Source organism: Aquarana catesbeiana, linkage group LG03 (assembly GCF_042186555.1).
Source record: "Aquarana catesbeiana isolate 2022-GZ linkage group LG03, ASM4218655v1, whole genome shotgun sequence".
Classification (NCBI taxonomy): domain Eukaryota; kingdom Metazoa; phylum Chordata; class Amphibia; order Anura; family Ranidae; genus Aquarana; species Aquarana catesbeiana.
In genome coordinates, this window is record NC_133326.1 from 691,817,289 (window position 1) to 691,831,909 (window position 14,621).

The window sequence follows — 14,621 nt, forward strand, 5'->3', positions numbered from 1 at the left end:
TGTACTCCTACTTCTGGACCTTTTGGGTGCCTTTGATACAGTTGAACACCCCCTCCTAAAAAAAAAACTTTACTCCCTTGGTCTCCGTGACTGTGCTCTTCACTGGCTCTCATCCTACCTATCCCACTGCACCTTCAGTGTCACTTACAATTCTACTTCTTCCTCTCCCCTTCCTATCTCCATTTGGGTTCCCCAAAGTTCTGTTCTTGGACCTCTCCTATTTTCAAACTACACCTCCTCCCTGGGTCAACTAATAGCCTCCCATGGCTTTAAATATCATTTCTACGCTGGCAACTCTCAGATCTATCTCTCTGTCTCTCAGATCACAACATCAGTCTCCTCACGCATCACTAATTTACTTTCAGACATATCTGTCTGGATGTCACATCACTTCCTCAAACTCAACTTGTTCAAAACTGAGCTCATAATATTTCCTCCCCCACGTGCCTCTTTCCCTCTCTTCTCTGTTCAGAGCAATTGCACAACCATCAACCCTTCCCCGCATGCCAGGGTGCTAAATGTGTTATCCTGAACTCTGAGCTCTCCTGTCAGCCCCACATTCAATCGCTTTCCATGACTTAACTTCCACAGCATCTCCAAAATACGTCCCTTCCTAACCAATGAAACCACAAAGCATCTAGTTCGCATCTCTCGCCTTGACTACTGCAACTCCCTCCTCATTGGCCTACCTATAAATAGGCTATCCCCCTTTCAGTCCATCATGAATACTGCTTCCAGGCTCCTCCACCTTACAAACTGCTCAGCGTCTGCTACTCCTCTCTGCCAATCCCTCCATTGGCTGCCACTTACCCAACTAATGACATTCATAATACTAACAACTACATACAAAGCCACCCACAACTCAGCCACCACCTACATCACTAACCTAGTCTCAAAATTTAAACTAAATCATCCTCTCTTCGTTTCTCCTGCTCTCTAGCTTAGTGTGACCAGACGTCCCCAGATTGAGGACACTGTTCCCGAGCCTGTCTGTCCCCAGATTGGAGGGGCAACAGGTACAGGTTGACCCTGGGCAGGTTCTGAGGCAGAGGGGGGTTGTCCTTCCCGGGTGCCACTCACTGGGGGGGACAAGTCCCGCCTCCTGGTTTTCTACTTTGACAGATAGCACAATTGACCAATGCCGGGACATGTGTGCTATCTATCATAGGTAGGAGGCCATCCAGGATTTATGTGATGGCGGGCTCACGTTAAACTGGCAGTAACACACACAGAACTATATGGCGTTAAACTGGCTGTAACGCACACAAAACTATATGGCGTTAAACAGGCAGTATGGCACACAAAACTATATGGTGTTAAACTGGCAGTAATGCACACAAAACGATATGGCGTTAAACTGGCAGTAACACACACAGAACTATATGGTGTTAAAATGGCAGTAACGCACACAGAACTATATGGAGTTAAACTGGCAGTAACGCACACAAAACTAATATTCTACACTGACAATTGAAGCAAAATAGCACAGTATAGCACACTAACTAACTAACAGCACTGAGCAGAGCCCTGTTCTATCTCTCTCCACGCCAAAGTCACACTGAAAATGGCTACTATTGAAAGTATACTGATTGACTGAAGCTTTCACTGATTCAGCCAATCAAGACTTGCAATGCACTTTTCAGTGCCGCAATGCATTGTGGTCAGTTTGGGGGCTGAACAAACGGTCGAATGACTCGTTTGTTCGGCTATTCGCCGAAAGTTCGAACAACAAAAGTTTGGCCCGAACTTAAGCTCGGGCCAAATCGTTCACCCATCCCTAGTGCCTGGTATTGAAGTGGTTAAAGAATGGAGGCATCTCCTTGAAGGTACCACTGTGCTGGTTCTTATTCTGACTGACCATAAGAATCTCACATTCTTTTCTGAGGCTAAACGCCTCTCTTCCAGAAGGGTGCAATGGACTCTTTTGTTGTCAAGCTGCAATTACTTAGTTTCATTCTTACCCGGTACTACGAATGTAAGGGCTGATGCATTGTCACAACAGTTTTCCTCTGCTTCCAAGAGTCAGTTCCTGTTCCTGTGATTCCTCCTGATTGTATTCTGGCTATGGTTCATACCAGCCTCACTTCACCTTCCTTTGGGTGACAGAATTCTTGCCGCTCAGATCCATTCCTCTCCTGATAAACTTGTGACCGCTGCTTTGTTCCTGAGAGTCTCTAGACTTACTATTCTCTCAAGGCTGCTGGCCACCCAGGTAGGAATCAACTAATTTGGGCTTTTTCCCAACAATTCTGGTGGCCTATTCTACATGCTGATGTAGCCGCCTTCATAGCTGCTTGTTCCGTGTGTGCTCAGAGTAAGACACCACAACACCTTCTAGTGGGCCTCCTACAACCCATACCTAATGGAGAGAGGCCTTGGACCCACCTGTCTATGGATTTCATTGTGGAGTTACCCAACTATCAGGGCAACACAGTTATCCTTATGGTGGTTGACCGGTTCTCAAAAATGTCTCATTGTATTCCTCTTAAGTTGCCCACATCCTAAGAACTGGCTTCCATTTTTGCTTGGGAGATCTTTCACTTACATGGGCTACTTAAGGTTATCATCTCGAGCAGGGGTAGCCAGTTTGTGTCCATGTTTTGGCGAGACTTTGTTCACAGTTGGGAATTCAGCTTTCCATCTCCTCTGCGTATCACCCGCAGTCCAATGGGAATGCAGAACGAACCAACCAGTCTTTGGATCAGTTTTTACGCTGCTACATTTCTGACCACTATAAGAACTGGTCAGACCTCTTACCCTGGGTGGAGTTTGCTCACAATAGTGCAATCAATACCACTTCCAGATTGTCTCCATTTATGGCGAACTATGGTTTCCAACCATCCATGTTGCCTGACTCATTTGTTCCTCAGAGCATTCCTGCATTAGATGAGGATCTCCATGGTCTTCGTTACACTTGCGTACAGGTCCAAGAGGCCTTGCGACGTGCCAATGATAGGTACAGACTCCATACTGACCGCAGACGCTTACCTACACCTTTCTATCAAGTTGGGGACAGGGTCTGGCTGTCAACTCACAACCTCCGACTCTGTGTTCCCCCATTAAAACTGGCACCATGGTTAATTGGGCCTTTCCATATTCTCCATAGGATCAACCCAGTGACTTACGCTTTAGACCAGGGATATATAATTAGCAGACCTCCAGCTGTTGCAGAACTACAAGTCCCATGAGGCATAGCAAGACTCTGACAGCCACAAGCATGACACCCAGAGGCAGAGGCATGATGGGACTTGAAGTTTTTCAACAGCTGGAGGTCCACTAATTGCATATCCCTACTTTAGACCTTCCTTCTAATATGCGTATTTCAAATGTATTTCATGTCTCCTTATTAAAATCTTTGGTATGGAACCGCTTCACCACCTCAGTACCATGTCCTCACCCTGTTCAGGTTGAGAACCATGAGATTATGAGATACAATCTATCATTGATTCCCGTAGGTTTCGTGGGTACATACAGTACGTGGTTCATTGGAAAGGTTACGGTCCGGAGGAATGCTCTTGGGTCACATCCTCAGACGTACATGCTCATGTCCTCCTTCGTGATTTCAAAAGACGTTTTCCCCTCAAACCTGGTGGTCCTCCGAGGGGGAGGGGTGGTTGAGGAGGGGGTACTGTCAGGGCTGGGCTCAGCCCTTCAGTCTCAGAGCTCTGTTCTCAGCTGTCAGTTAAATGCCAGCACTCTTCATTCCACAGTGACTCACCTGGTCTTAATTTCCTGCTTGTCAGCTAGCTCTGGTAGCTATTTAAACTGCATGGATCAGATCTTCTGTGCCTTTGCCTTAGTCAACATATCCGGACTCTGCTGTTTATTTTCCAGTGAAAGACTTTTGCTTCGCTGACTTCCCTTCTGGTTCCTGATCCTGTTTGCTGGACCCGGCTGATCTCTGGACTCCTGTTTCTTTGGCTTGTTCTGACAACTCTTCCTGGTTACCGAACTCTGGCTATGTTTTGAGTACGTTTGCTCTGTTTATACCATTTTACCCTTTCATTAAATAGTGTGATTTTTACGGCAATTCTGTCTCAGTCTGATTAATGGTTCCTGACACCGTGGCTGAATTAGCAGTATAAACAGTGGCGGCCGTCCATTAGGGGCGATTCCCCCCCCCCCTATCCATGCACCCGTCCCCTAATCTCCATGCAGGGCGCCGAACGCATGTATTTCAATTTTTTGGGGTTTTTTTTTTTAAGCAAGTGATTACAGTCGGAGGCTCTAATTGGCTTCAAAAAGGCTGCACCATGAGCCCACCCACTTGTGTGACATTAGTGAATTAATATTCGCTAATTTCTTTCTGCTTCTCCTCCCGGCCAATCGGGTCTCAGGAGCCGCTTCCTGATTGGCTGGGAGGAGAAGCAGAAAGAAATTAGCGAATATTCATTCACTAATGTCACAGTCTTGGCAGTCTTAGGATGGGTCTCAGGACCTGCCTCCTGTTCGGCCAGGGGAGAAACAAAGCCCCAGCAGCAGCAGTCTCTTCTTCCTACCCCAGATGAAGCAGAGCCTCGTCGCCCCATTCTCCTCCCCTCCCCACACCTCTACCGCAGTAAGGTATTGCCATCGATCGCACACAGGGGTGGCACTAGTCCAAGAGGATCATGGCCGGGGTGGTATGTGTAGTGCCAGCGGATCGCCCTGTCTTGATCAATTGATTGGGAGCTGCGCATGCGGTGGGGGGGGGGGGTGTGAATGAGGGGGCCAGGTCTGTATGCCTCCCTCCCCAAAAATGTTGACCACCAGCCGACAATGGGTGTGAATACATGAGAAATACATATTAATGCCTAGCCTAACCAGCAAGTGGGTCAAGAGACGATGCAATTGAAGAAACAAAATGACAAATATGACATAAAGATAGGTATATGTAAAGTGGTATATACTGTAAATAAATTGATGTGTAAGAAACTCTGCTTGTATCTATGAATACAGTAAGAAAATAAAAAAACAGGAATAAGGCATGAATTAATTCATTAAAGCAATATCCAGTGTGTGTATACATTAAATAGCTTAGAAGGTATATTTGGAGGATCTATAAACAGTATACGCATAAATTAAACCCATAGTGCCTACAAAAAAAGTATCCAATTCACAATAATGTTAAAATTACACTAATTGGCATGTTTTGCTGTAAAAAACCTCTGTGCCCCACGTGTGCGCTTGTGCAGCATGGACAGAAGTTTTTTTTACCACTAACAGGAGAGCCTACCACTTTAATGCATTCCACAATTGCCCTACCATGTATGTGATCTATTGCCTATCCTGCCCTTCTGGCATGCTATACGTAAGACTCACTGTCAGAACCCTGTGCAAAAGGTTTGGAGAGCATTGCAGGTTTGTGGAGGAGGGCAACCCCAAGCGTGTGCCATGCCATTTTTTAGAGTATGAGAAAAAGTCTTCCAAAGAACTCAAAATAGGGGTCCTAGAGTCTATACCAGAAACTGTACCACCGGCAGAGCATTTCCAGAGAGTGTGTTGGCCAGAAACCTACTGGATCTTTACCCTGGACACCTTAGCTCCTAAGGGTTTGAACAAAGAAAATGAAATTAACACTATTTTCTGAAATAAAAATCATACATTCGTAGTCCCCATTGTCCAGCTTTTTACTCTCTTTCCCATGTTTGACCATTTTTCCATTCCATTGTCTCCACGGTTTCTATTTTATTTTTTATTCATATATAAATTCTTAGTATACCCCAGGCTCTCTTTATACTTTTTTCCCTTTCTTTTTACCCTTAAAACTAATCTCTGCTTCCACATGCAATTATTACCAGCACAAAAAAAACCCTTATATTACTCTTATACAAAAGCCCTTATTGCTCCTACTGAGACTTGTGGTGAGCCATGTGTCTCTTCATTCATGTGGTAATAATATGGAACTTTTACCATGACTGATATGTTGCAGGCAGAGGCTACAGACCACAACAGTGCTATTGGCAGCAGACGTTAAAAATTCCCACAATAAATAACTTTATAGACTAGTTTTGGAGAGAGCAGTGGCCTATACCTGTGGGGAAGTGCTGTTCAGGACAAAAATCTTCTTTCTTGCTGTTCTGCCTCCCCTTAGTTTCCTCCTCTCCAATCAGTGGGACCAATTATGGGTGTGCCACTTCATCAACTTCCTCAGTGTTAAAGCCCACTTGGCAATAAGATCCAGCTGCAGGAACAACCCTGCCTCCTGCTGCTTCCTGCATGATATCCCCTTGCCTTATGGTGCTGGTGCTCTCTTCCATGCATGTGCATGTCACCGAACAAGTATGCGGTGACAAGCTGCAAACAAAAGGAAGCTATGCTTGTGTCAGTAACAGCTGAATGTTGCAGACACCCAAATAAATTAAACAAAAAAAAGACATTAAAAAAAAAAAAAAATACTTCCACCAACATAAAAACCCTGAACTTGAAAGAAACCGTGATAGGACTCCAAAATATGTAATAAGAGATTGCAGCTAGCACAATACCCTAATACATGGTGTACATAAAATATAGAAAATAACAGTGCAGCACTCTAGGGATCACATTAGTGCTCCATTCAAATAATAAAATTGTATATAACTGTAGCGGGCACCTACTTTTAGATAGGTGACCTTTATTGTCAGTTTCCTATGTCAGGTAAATTTAGACAGGCTTGTGCTATTACAGCAGGCCTGTTTGTTGATTTCTATATTTGAGTGGCAGGTGTTTGTATCCGAGTCCCGACCAATCATTGATTCGTTGGACAAGGCCCCGGAACTCTCATATAAAAGCTGAGTCACATAGTCAGGGAGAGAGATTTTTCCTGTTCGCCGTGAGAGCTGGAGAGGCCCAGCCTGGTTCCCGGAGGGGAGATGTTCCCCCTCCGGGGAGCCAACGGAGCTTCACCCTAGCCAGAGGGGTGGAGGTCTGGTCCTCATGGAGGAACAGACGACATCCCACAGCATGTAGTTATGGATGTCGTAGGCTGCCCCTGCGGGGAGGGGGGCCACAGACAGACAGAGGTACCGGGAATCATTTTGGATGAAGTGGCAGCAAAATGGAAGGAAACTGGGCGATTGATTGTTTATGAGTGGCACATGGACTATTGATCAAGTGAGTGAAAGCCCAAGGGAAGGGTACTGTCAGAGACTGAGGTTGTTGATGCACAAGTCGGTGAGATGGGTGGTTATGGCCCATGACTTAGAGTTCAAAATTGCCCTGGGATTCCAATCAGTCAAGCGAGGAGGTGACCAGAATGGCTCTCCTGTAATTTAATCTGAAAATACCAAGCAAGTGGGAAGTAGTGGCAAAGAGGTAGCGGTGAAGCTGCATGCACACACATAGAGAAATGGATTGTTCCTTTTAAGTCATCCAGATGAAGAAGTTATTCAGAGTGACTCTTTATCATTTAATTCTCTATTAAATCTACTTCCATCTTCCCTGATCAAAGAGATCGTTTGAAATGTTTTGTCTGACCATCCGCAATTATTCTTTGATGTTTCCTGTAAGAACCGTGTTAAGATGACAATGCAACAAAGAGAGCATCTCAAAAGAAGTCCTTCTCCTATCCCAGTTTGTGTTAAAAAAGCGTTAAAAAAAGCACTAAGGACTGTGACTTTGAATCTATGGGCTGCGAGGGTTGAGTAGTAAACTTGAATTACGGATATAGCCAATTCTAAGCCGCTCCTTCGGGGGTCAGTGCTACATAACACAAATATTTAAAAATAAACAATTGTGTGAAACAAATAAGTGCATAAAAGTGGTGAGCAAAAGAGTCCCAATGAAGAGCCAGAAAAAAGATGAAGCAATTTTCTCTATATGTGACAAGAGGAGAACAGATGTGGATCCCAACAACCTTTAAGCTTCCCAGCAATAGGACTGCAAACCAGCACAGTGTTTGAAAAGGTGTTGGCTTACCAAAAGCAGATGATCCTCAATAAAGAAAGGTCAAACAATGCCTAGTTTGTACTCTAGAAACCTCCAACTTCTCTGTTGCGTACCAATCAGTACGCAACAAAACGCAATATAGGAATGATGTCATAAAAGGAAAAAAAACACTCTCTATCGTGTAAACCAGTAGAGTATACACTAATTTAATAGAGGAAATGCACTTACAATAGATGGATGGTATACAAACACTTTATATCACATGTGTAGTCAGTTTGCCAAAAATCAAGATGGCCTCAGCTGGTTCACACATGCACAGTGACGTGTGTTCCAACTCCGCCTAGGGTTTTTTATCCTATGCGACATCATGTACAATTTTATTATTTGAATGGAGCACTAATCTGTCTAAATCTGTGTTAGTGAGCACTTCTCCTTTGCCGAGATAATCCATCCACCTCACAGGTGTGGCATATCAAGATGCTGATTAGACAGCATGATTATTGCACATCGACCTGCGGGCACGCTCCCGCAAGGCAGAAAATTCAACGATATCACACTATGTGGAACCTTTTCTTAATTTTTGGTTACACCTTATGAATGCTCAGATTCGTTGTAGTCCTCTCTCCACCTATGGAATATATTTCTGTACATCATACTGGGAATCCGTTGATGAGGAGTGTTCAATCTTGATCCAGGCTAAAGATCGTAGATGTCACATCCCCGTGAATATGGTGTTTAACACCACAAGCCTTTATGACTTAAGAGGTGCATACCCCTTTAAGTTCATACATTCTAGTAAGCCTCTGCACAGTCGGTGGCGGTGGTTGATTGCAATTATATCTTCACCGGTTTTCCAGTGTGTTTTCTTTCCAGTGTGTTTTCAGTGGAATCATTCAGCTGATTTTTGCACTTTGATCAACAATATTTTATGGATTTTTGTTTCCTTTATCACAGGACTTTTATGTCTAGCATAGATTTGTTTTGTATTCGCTTACAGCACTCTGTTTTTTCACGTTGGTGATATTATTACTGCAGGGTTTATTAACCCTTAAACCCTTTACTTGTTTTATTTTTGGTCATTCAGATTTATAATATTATTTGGGTCGTATGTTTGAGCGCTGCATATTATTTTATGATCCATTGTTCACAAATTGTCCTTTTGTTGTGCTGGCTGCTCTGCATACCATTTTTACCAAACGTCAGCGCGGTGTAAATTTTTAATTTTTCAATCGGTTTGCATAAACAAAGAATTTCTGCACAAACTGTCAGGGAAGCTCATCTGCATGCTCGTCGTCCTCATCGGGGTCTCGACCTAACTGCAGTTCATCGTTGTAACCGACTTGAGTGGGCAAATGCTCACATCCAATGGCGTCTGCCACTTTGGAGAGTTGTTCCCTGCATGGATGAATCCCGGTTTTCACCGTACAGTGCAGGTGGCAGACAGCGTGTATGGTGTTGTGTCGGTGAGCAGCTTGCTGATGTCAACGTTGTAGATCGAGTGGCCCATGGTGGCAGTGGGGTTATGGTATGGGCAGGCGTATGCCCATACCATACCATACCATCTAAATGAACACAGGTCCATTTTATTGACGGCACTTTTAATGCACAGAGATACCATGACGAGATCCTGAGGCCCATTGTTGTGCCATTCATCCACGACCATCACTTCATGTTGCAGCATGATAATGCACGGCCCCATGTTGCAAGGATCTGTACACAATTCCTGGAAACTGTAAACATCCCAGTACTTGCATGGCCAGCATACTCACTGGTAGGAATGAGCCGAACACCCCCCTGGTTCGGTTCGCACCAGAACATGCGAAGAGGCAAAAAATTTGGACGAACACGCGAAACGCGAACACTGTTAAAATCTATGGGACACGAACATGGAAAATCAAAAGTGCTAATTTTAAAGGCTTATATGCAAGTTATTGTCATAAAAAGTGTTTGGGGACCCGGGTCCTGCCCCAGGGGACATGTATCAATGCAAAAAAAGTTTTAAAAACAGTAGTTTTTTTTCGGGAGCAGTGATTTTAATAATGCTTAAAGTGAAACAATAAAAATGAAATATTCCTTTAAATATCGTGCCTGGGGGGTGTCTATAGTATGCCTGTAAAGTTGAGCAGCTTTCCCGTGTTTAGAACAGTACCACAGCAAACTGACATTTCTAAAGGAAAAAAGTCATTTAAAACTGATTGCGGCTTTAATGAATTGTCGGGTCTCAGCAATATAGATAAAACTCATTGAAAAAAACACCATGGGTCCCCCTCTCAGTCCATTACCAGGCCCTTTGGGTCTGGTATGAATATTAAGGGGAACCCTGAACCAAAATGTTTGAAAAAAATTGCATGGGGGTCCCCCCAAAATCTATACCAGGCCCTTCAGGTCTGGTATGGAAATTAAGGGGAAGTGCTCACTAACACAGATTTAGGCAGATTTGTGAACAATATTTGAGAGAAATAGGCCTTTTGTGTACATAGAAAAAGTCGTAGATCTTTGCTCATAATAAATAGGGGCAAACACAAAAATGTTGCATTTATAATTTTGCTCAGTATATATATATATATATATATATATATATCCTCTTATCCCCCAAATCCCCCTCCCAGCTCAACCCCCCCACCCCCCCTCTTATAAATTCTCCCTGACATACAAAGCCATTCTTCTATAACAAACCCTTTTGACTCCCCCCTTCCCATCTCCCCTCCCAGGACAGACCTCAGATGCATAGTTGCACAATGCAGGATCTGTCTTTCCCCCAGGCTCCTCCTCATATTTTGCCATAAGAAACTTCAGAGCTGAGGAGGAAGTTCCCCTTGGCTCCGACATTTACAACACTGGGGAAGATGCCAGCTGCAACAGTTTCAGAGACTCAGGACAACCCACAAGAGATGCAGGGAATATACAGTTATGCCAATGGGCCCCCCCTTTTGACCTTAAATCATTAGTGTTCAGAGCAAGTGCCCCCCTCCTCTTGTCCTTGCCCTGTATTGAGTTCACCTCAAACCCATGTTAGACCCAAACACGAATTTCAACCCCACTTTTCGAGATATGGTCACCCTCAAATGCAACACATAATGTACAGTATATATAATACTAGAAATTTCCATCAGATGATTGGGACATACTAAAGAGAACATATTGCTGGAAACTGGAGACATGTTGCAGAAGACAGTGAAGTACATGTTGCATGAGACTATTAGTAATCACTGCTTTTATCCATTTATAAATCAATGCTTTCACTCTCCATCCCACTGCCACTGCAGACTGCTGTCATCCAAGGGCCAAGTAAGTACCAAAGGACCATGAGTTGTGAGGGACTTCCCCTTTTAAAATGTATGTATTTCTCTCTCTTCTCTCACTCTCATGACACATTCTAAATCTAATTTTTTTCTTTATTGCCTGACTGCACTAATAAAAGGGAGGGGTTAGGTGTGCCCAGGAGCTTTGACCTGAATTAAACCGAAAGGACTTTACTCACATACTGTCTTGCGGACAAAGTGGGAGTCAACGGTTAAAATACGGGTGCTTATTGTCTGTAAGTAAAAGTTTTCTTTTTTCTGTAAATAATGTGTATAGGCTGTAACTGGGATAATGAGTGGTGGTAAATAATGTTGCCATTCTGGAATTTGCATTAGAGATCTGAAGGAAAAACATTGAGGAAAAATGACAGCCTTGATGGTAGTTTCCTCCTCATTTTTTGGTGGATGTGGTTAGTAAAGATGACTCAGGATGGTCAGGTATGAAACTGGATTACTGTGTTCAGAGGGAGTTGTAGCTGGGTTAAGGAAACTGAAATCCGGTTCTGTGTTTGGCCACTCAAACAAATTTTGCAAGTTTAGAGAAAGTGGAGGAATAGATAGACAAATTACTGAGAATTATTTTCTTATTTTAGCTTGTTCCTATAGTAAGGAATAGTGATGAGTAGAATTGTCCTGGGTTCAGTCTGAGCAGGGTTTGGCGGACCTCAAAGAAGTTCAGATGCCAAACCTGAACCCCATCAAAATGATTGGTAGTCAAATCTGCCAAATCAATTTCCAGATTTTGGGCTAATAGGCAAAGAATTGTCAAAAATAGCATGGGGTATGGGCATTGCCTTGGGAAACATGTTACAATGTCAACTTTTTTTTTATCCAGTTCAAATCGGTTGCGTATTTTTAATTGCCAGCAAGATACATTTCCTTACTGGCTTCTTTAAAAAAAATGGCACACAGACCCCTCCAAAGGTCCCAAAAATACATAGCAGACCCTTAAGCAACAACTGCTTTAACAGCCAGATTTTTTTTTATATTTATATTATTATTTAAAGCATAACTCTATTGCCCTGCACACACCTGTAAATGCAATAGTGCCAGAGGTTGTGCGCATGTGAACCACAATTACATCACAGATGTGAAGTATTGCCACAAACATCAGCGTGAAAGCAATAATTCTAGAGCCATAATTCATGGTTAAACCTAAATTAATGATCTGTAAAAGCTTTTAAAGCTGTGCCCATGGAGAATTCTGGGTGCCATATTAAGATTTGACACGCTTTGTATGAATTTACTTGATTAAACCCCTTCTTATATATTTTGCATAAAAAATGGGTGTTTGCTTACACTAATATTCTAATATTTTAGTGGGGATTTTAAGTAATTTTATACCCAAAAATACATATTTTAAAATGTGTGCAAATGATAAAAAATGTTCTAGAGAGAACAAGTTAAAAGGATAAAACATGGGGAAATGTATTTGTTTTGCAAGCTATTCTGAATATGTTGTATTTCTGCCCTGACATGCATTTTAAAAGAACTCGGCTGTAAGCTCAAGCGAAGGACCTCCAAGGTCCTTCACATTATTTGGAATGTTGCCAGTGCCATGTGTAACACAGGAAAGACAGAAGGGATAGGATAGTTCATTGAAAGCCTTGATGTAAAATGGAAGGATTTGGCTTTAAAAAGCACAGTTTACCATTAGGGATGAGCCAAACACCCCCCCGGTTCGGTTCGCACCAGAACCTGCGAACGGACCGAAAGTTTGCGCGAACCTTAGAACCCCATTAAAGTCTATGGGGCTCGAACGTTCAAAATCAAAAGTGCTAATTTTAAAGGCTAATATGCAAGTTATTGTCCTAAAAAGGGTTTGGGGACCCGGGTCCTGTTCCAGGGGACATGTATCAATGCAAAAAAAAGTTTTAAAAAACGGCCATTTTTTCGGGAGCAGTGATTTTAATGATGCTTAAAGTGAAAAAAAAGTAAAATATTCCTTTAAATATCATACCTGGGGGGTGTCTATAGTATGCCTGTAAAGTGGCACGTGTTTCCCGTGCTTAGAACAGTCCCTGCACAAAATTTCATCTCACTTCCTGTTGACTCCTTCCGTTTGCGAGTAGGAGTCGTTTTTAAGTCGGATGTTTGAAAGTAGGGGCCTGCCCTATATACTCTGCAGAAATTGGGGCCTTAGGTGTTGGTGTTGCCACAACACTGTAAGCGCTCACAGTTACTCTTGGTGGGCGCAGGAACGGGCCCTGCTGTGAAATATTATATCAAGAATTGTAATTACATGCCATTTTTGAACAGTGGTAGAAAAATTGGGCCTTTGGTGGTGGTGGTGCTGGTGCCACAACACTGTAAGTCCTCACAGTTACTCTTGGTGGGTGCTGGAACGGGACCTGCTGTGAAATATTATATCAAGAATTGTAATTACATGCACCTGTTGAACAGGAGCAGAAAAATTGGGCCTTTGGTGGTGGTGGTGGTTTTGCCACAACACTGTAAGCCCTCACAGTTAGTCTTGGTGGGCGCAGGAATGGGCCCTGCTGTGAAATATTAGATCAAGAATTGTAATTACATGTTCCTGTTGAACAGGGGCAGAAAAATCGGGCCTTAGGCACTGGTGCTGGTCCCACAACACTGCAACCCCTCACAGATGCTATAGATGGAGCACAGGAATGAGCCCTGCTGCAAAGTATTGCATCAAGAATTATAATTATACACCCCTGGGCTGAAAAATTAGGCCTTAGGCACTAGTGCTGGTGCCACAACACTGCAACTCCTCACAGATGCTATAGTTGGAGCGCAGGAATCAGCCCTGCTGCAAAGTATTGCAGCAAAAATTGTAATTATACGCCCCTGTTAAACAGGGGCTGAAAAATTGGGCCTTGGGCACTGGTGCTGGTGCCACAACACTGCAAACCCTCACTGATACTATAGTTGGAGCGCAGGAATGTGTGTTCCGAAAGAATGCTGGATGCAGAACAGGCCAGTAGCTCAATTGTATACTGTGCAAGCTCTGGCCAGTGATCCATCCTCGAAACCCAGTAACCCAAAGGATTTTCGGTGGGAAAGGTGTCCAGGTCTGATCTTGCCCCTAGGTAATCCTGCACCATGTGAATCAGATGCTTGCGATGGTTGCTGGAACAGATGAGATCTTGGGGCTGCGGACTAAAAAATTGTCTGAACGCATCGGTCAGACGGCCACCTTCTCCACCGCTCCTTCTGTGACTGACCGAAGCCTCAGCAACATGTTGTCCAGGAGGATCAGGAAATTGTAACTTCCCAGGCTCTGGAAACACGTTGCACAAACCTTTCTGCAAGGCCTCCCGAAGATGTTTCATCCTCTGCTCCCTCTGCGACGGCAAGATAAGGTCTGTAACCCTACCCTTGTAATGTGGATCAAGGAGGGTTGCCAGCCAGTAATGATCCCTCCCCTTGATACCACGGTCTCTAAGGACGACATGATCCGCAGCCACCTCCTCCCAGCCACATACAAGTCCATGGGTTTCTTGGGACTGT

At 43.7% G+C, this 14,621-nt stretch overlaps 1 protein-coding gene across 1 annotated transcript in view; it reads left to right on the plus strand.

Moving 5' to 3' along the window:
- Window positions 1–11,301: 11,301 nt before the first annotated feature.
- LOC141133582 (NXPE family member 3-like) overlaps window positions 11,302–14,621 on the plus strand; it is a 49,471-nt gene continuing 46,151 nt past the window's right edge. The window contains exon 1 of the mRNA XM_073623044.1: window positions 11,302–11,383. The gene's annotated coding sequence lies outside the window, so the exon portion shown is untranslated. The remainder of the gene's footprint in view (window positions 11,384–14,621) is intronic.